This window comes from Schistocerca americana, chromosome 1 (assembly GCF_021461395.2).
Source record: "Schistocerca americana isolate TAMUIC-IGC-003095 chromosome 1, iqSchAmer2.1, whole genome shotgun sequence".
Classification (NCBI taxonomy): Eukaryota; Metazoa; Arthropoda; class Insecta; order Orthoptera; family Acrididae; genus Schistocerca; species Schistocerca americana.
The window spans coordinates 1,137,844,156-1,137,850,155 of NC_060119.1; positions in this window are offsets into that span (position 1 = coordinate 1,137,844,156).

The following is a 6,000-nucleotide window of genomic DNA, read 5'->3' on the forward strand; positions in this document are numbered from 1 at the left end:
ATACAACCACAGTCTCCCAACTGTTCCTCTATCGCACGCAGTACACAGTGTCTTAAGATGGGTCCATGTCTCTCCACATTTAGCATTTTTCTTAAATGTAGGAAAGGGATCATCACCATACCATAAGACCACGTCCTCCGCACTTCAGCGTTGCCACTATACATGATGGCAGTCACCGTTCTCGAGAAACCCGCCAAACGTAGACCATTCCATAGGATCGTCGCAGATTATAGTGTGTCATTCGTCACTCTCATTTTTTTCCATATCATTTTAGGGCCTATATCTTACTTGGTTCAGTAACTCCTCCAAAACAAATACGGCTGTAAAGTAGCATTTCCTGTTGACAATAGTTTGAAAAATAATGGTATTCATAATTTGAAATCAGTGCATTCTCCCTTACAAAACTCACGTGTCCAAAAGATAAGCTGTGACACATGCCCAGCCTATTACATACGACAGACAGGACGAGAAATTTCTGTTTGATTTAAAGAACATACCTTAGGAAATAAAGGTACAAATATATATAACTCGTTCTTTGCTGATCATTTATTAATTACATGCCATAAATCTAAAGAAGTTCATGACGTCAGTATCCTGTACACAGAAAGGAAAGGCTTCAGGTGAAATAAAGATTTTCAAACAATCTTAATGTCGGTTTCATTCTGAATGAACAGTTGCAGCCACGTAATAAAAAATTTCTTTAATGGCATAAAAAGCCGCTGCCTAGAAACGCCTAAAACTGACTCCTCATTTTCCTCAGAGTAGTCGCTAAAATATCGTCTTCCTCTCTCCTTTTCATGTATTATATTTTAATTCGTTTTCTCATAAAAGCTATAAAATATTTTCTGTTGCATGTCCTGTATACATTTTTATTTTGTATAATACTGACTGTTGTCTTGCGAAATGAACACTTATATGCTATTTAAAAAGATTTTATTAATGTAAGCAGCTGATTTCTTCGATTCTTAATAGATGGCGCGGCGTGTTTCGTGTTCTCGTTGTGGCAACTCCACCCCGTGGGCCTCATGGTCTGAGGCCACATCCAGTGCCTCTTTCCTCTTACAGCTCTTATCGGTGTACAGTGTGGCACTACAATTGTTTGCTGACAAGTACTATTGTTATATGAGGTCCAATACCTATGATTTTTATATTGTTTTAAATATGATTGCAAGAAGTTATTTTATATGATGAGAGCATTTCGCTTGTAAATCTGTTTTCATCTGTCACTACATGTGAATGTAGTCACCTCATAATTTGTTCGGTATAGTAACCGTATATTCTTGGTTTTCCTCTGTATTAATACTTTTGCGATCTTTCATAAGCAACTGTTTTGATTTCTTTGATGAATACACCCATAGTCGGTCTTGAAACCGACAAATAATTAATAAACTTGTAGACCATTCTCAGATATTATTAAACTTAACAGAAATAAGTATCGTCTACTTGCGATCAACATTTAACTTTTATTCATTTTGTGCAACAACGGCATCACAATTAACTACTGATCCAATTCGTCCAGCTGAAGACAATAAATTATACAATTAAATTTTTCGTAATAATTACTCAACAGAGATTACAAGCACAATATGTGAGCGTTTTTCTAACGAATTGTGACATCCGACGAAATGCAGCTGTCGAGAAGACCGTCGGCTCGGATTGGTCTTTTGAGGTATCACTCACTCTGCCGGTGACTGGCTGTTACTCGAAACAAAAAAAAAACAAAGAAAGGGTCTTAACAGACGGGTAGACAGACAGAAGAACAAAAATGGCAAAGAAACATTTTTTGTCCGATTTAAACTATGTGATCAAAAGTATCCGGACACCTGGCTGAAAATAGCTTACAAGTTCGTGGCGCCCTCCGTCGGTAATGCTGGAATTCAATATGATCGTGCCCCACCCTTAGCCTTGATGACAGCTTCCACTCTCGCAGGCATACGTTCAGTCAGGTGCTGGAAGGTTTCTTGGGGAATTGCAGCCCATTCTTCACGGACTGCTGCACTGAGGAGAGGCATCGATGTCGGTCGGTCAGGTCTGGCACGAAGTCGGCGTTCCAAAACATCCCAAAAGTGTTCTGTAGGATTCAGGTCAGGACTCTGTGCAGGCCAATCCATTACAGGGATGTTATTGCCATGGGACCATTCCGCCACAGGCCGTGCTTTATCAACAGGTGCTCGATCGTGTTGAAAGATGCAATCGCCGTCCCCAAGTTGCTCTTCAACAGCGGGAAGCAAGATGGTGCTTAAAACATCAATGTAGGCTTGTGCTGTGATAGTGCCACGCAACCAAGGGGTTGCTCCCTCCATGAAAAGCATGACCACACGATAACACCACCGCCTCCGAATTTTACTGTTGGCACTACACACGCTGGCAGATGACGTTCACCGGGCATTCGCCATACCCACACACTGCCGTCGGATCGCCACATTGTGTACTGTGACTCGTCAGTCCACACAACGTTTTTCCACTGTTCAATCGTCCAATGTTTACGCTCCTTACACCAAGCGAGTAGTCGTTTGGCGTTTACCGGCGTGATGTGTGGCTTATGAGCAGCCGCTGGAGCATGAAATCAAAGTTTTCTCACCTCCCGCCCAACTGTTGCAGTACTTGCAGTGAATCCTGATATAATTTGAAACTCCTCTGTGATGGTCTGGACAGATGTTTGCCTTTTACACATTGCGACCCTCTTCAACTGTCGGCGATCTCTGTCAGTCAACAGACGAGGTCGGCCTGTACGCTTTTGTGCTGTACGTGTCCCTTCGCGTTCCCACTTCACTGTAACATCGGAAACAGTGGACCTAGGGATGTTAAGGAGTGTGGAAATCTCGCGTACAGACTGTGACCCGAGTGACACCCAATCACCTGGCTACGTTCGAAGTCCGTGAGTTTCGCGGTGCGCCCCATTCTGCTCGCTCAATGTGTCTAATGACTACTGAGGTCGCTGGTATGGAGTACCTGCCAGTAGGTGGCAGCACAGTGCATCTAATATGAAAAAGTATGTTTTTGGGGGTGTCCGGATACTTTTGATCACACAAAGTGTAGCAGCAGTGCGAACCCTCTGTCACGTGGTGCTGCACTAAGCCCGCCAGGGCAAACCACGTGAATTTGCATCGCTGTAGACACGCTAGCACTCCAGATTATGAAGCAGCCTCTGGATGCGGCACGTCAACAGCTGCGTCGCTAGAACCCGGTACCAGATAGGCAGCAGCTCGTCTCTCAATGAATGATGACACAAGCTCCTAGCTTCAATAGCGTAAAATCAGCATCTACATACTGTGCATACTCCGCAAGCTACCGTATGCTTTACGGCGGAGGGTACTCTACACCACTACTACTACTACTACTAGTCATTTGCTTCCATGTTAACACTCGCAGATAGAGCGAGTGACAAACGACTGTCTATATTCCTCCGTATGAGCCCAGAGTTCTCTTACTTTGTCTTCGCCGTCCTTACCCAAAATGCACTTTGACAACAATAGAATCGTTCTGCAGTCAGCGGCAGATACCGGTTCTTTAAATTTTCTCAGCAGTGTTTTGCGAATGGAAACTCTTCTTCACTCCAGGAATTCCCATTTGAGTTGTGTGTCGGCTGAACCTACCGGAAACGAGTTTAGCTGCCTGCCTCTGAACTGCTTCGATGTCTTCCTTTAATCTGACCTCGAGGGAATCGGAAACTCTCTAGCAGCACTCAGGAATGAGTTACACTACTGTCCAACAAGCGGTTTCTTGTGCAGATGAACCACACTTCCGTAAACTTCTCCCAATAAACCCAAGTCACGAGCATTCGCTTCCCTACTACCTCCCCCCCCCCCCCCCCCTATCTGTTCGTTCCATTTCATGTCGCTTTGCAACGTTACGCCCAGATATTTAATAGAAGTAGCTGTGTCAAGCAGCTCACAACTAATGCTTTATTCTAACATTACGGGATTGTTTTTCCTACTCGTCTGCGTTAACTTACATTTTCCACATTGGAGCCAGCTGCCATTCATCACTTTTACTTTACTTTACTTTACACGTGGCTAAGGCCTTATCGACCATACACCTGCTCTACGAGCCTCTTCCAATTATTTCTATCCAGGGAAATTGTTGTCCAATCAGAGTTGATGCCCATCCTAGCTGCATCTTCCCGGATATTCTCCATCCACCTAATTCGAGGTCTTCCTCTTCTTCTCTTTCCTTCTAATTTCTTAGTGGATGCTATTTTGGGTAGTCTGTTCTCCGGCATCCTTGCTACATGACCAGCCCAGTTCAGTCTTCTCTTCTTTAACATTTCCACAATGGTACTATGTTTGTACAGCTCCCGCAGTTCTTCATTTTTCCTTATCCTCCACTCCATGACATTTTCGTCGAAGATTGGTCCAAATATTTTTCTTAGTATTTTTCTTTCAAATATCAACAGTTTTTCTTCATCTTTTTTCCTGAATGTAATAGCTTCACATCCATATAATGCTACTGGTACAATAGTTGACTGATAAAAACGGATTTTGAATTCAGTACTAAGTGATCTCATCCTTAAAATTTTGATACAGCTGCCATTCATCACACCGAGTAGAAATTCTATGTCACGTTGTAACCTCCTCCTAGTGTCCGCCCCAGTAGCTGAGTGGTCAGCGTGACGGATTGCCGTCCTCTGGGCCCGGGTTCGATTCCCGGCTGAGTCGGAGATTTTCTCCGCTCAGGGACTGGGTGTTGTGTTGTGTTCATCATCATTTCATCCCCATCCGGCGTGCAGGTCGCCCAATGTGGCGCCGAATGTAATAAGACCTGCGATATGGCGGCCGGACCTGCCCCGCGAGGGGCCTCCCGGCCAATGACGCCAAACGCTCATTTCCATTTCCTCCTCCTAGTCACTCAACGACGACGTCGTCAGCAAACAGCCAGAGATTGTTGCTCATCTGTCCACCAGATCATTTACGAGGGGCTTTCCATAAGTAATGCAATAATGGAGCGGCATCGTTGGCAACACCGACGTAGTAACAGTAGTTGATGTTGTGGTCTTCAGTCCAAAGACTGATTTGGTGCAGATCTGCATGCTGTTGTACCCTGTACAAGCCCCTTCACCTCCGCTTAATTACTGCGACCTACATACGTTTGAAGGTGGTTACTGTATTCATCCATTGCTCTCCTACATTTTTAACCACACGCAATGCCCTCCACCACCGAACTGACGATTGCTCGACGTCTTAGGATTTTTCCTATCAACCGATCTCTAGTTTTAGTCACGTTTTGCCATAAATTTCATTTTTCAGCAATTCGATATAGCACCTCCTCTATCTAACCATCTAATCTTGAAGATCCTGCCATAATGCCAGATTTCATAAGCTTGTGTTCCTTTTTTGTCAGAATTTCTTATCGTCCGCGTTTCGCTTCCTCACGAGGCTACACTCCAGACAAATGCCTTCACTTCAACTGATATTATATCGTAAAAAATTCGTCTTTTTCAGAATTTCTTTTCTTACTATCTCCCGTCTGCATTTATATCCCCCTCCACTACGGCCATCATGAGTTATTTTGCTGCCCAACAGCAAAACTCGTCTACTACTATATTCGTATCATTTCCTGAACGTCACGTGACTAATTTTAGTACATTCCATTACCACTCTTTGAATTTGTTTATGTTCGTCTCATAACCGGTTTTGAAGCCACTATTCATTCCACTGAGCAGCTCTTTCAGGTCCCTTGCCGTCTGTGATAGAATTAAAATGTCATACGTAAAAATCGAGGTATTTATTTCTTCTGCACTTTAATTCTGTGTGTAAGTTCCTCCTTGTTTCCTTTGCAGTTTGCTCATTGTACAGTTTTAATAACGTCGGGGAGAGGTGTCAACAGCCGGCCGGAGTGGCCGAGCGGTTCTAGGCGCTTCGGTCTGGAACCGCGAGACCGCTACGGTCGGAGGCTCGAGTCCTGCCTCGGACATGGATGTGTGTGACGTCTTTAGGTTAACTAGGTTTAAGTAGTTTTAAGTTCTAGGGGACTGATGACCTCAGATGTTAAGTCCCATAG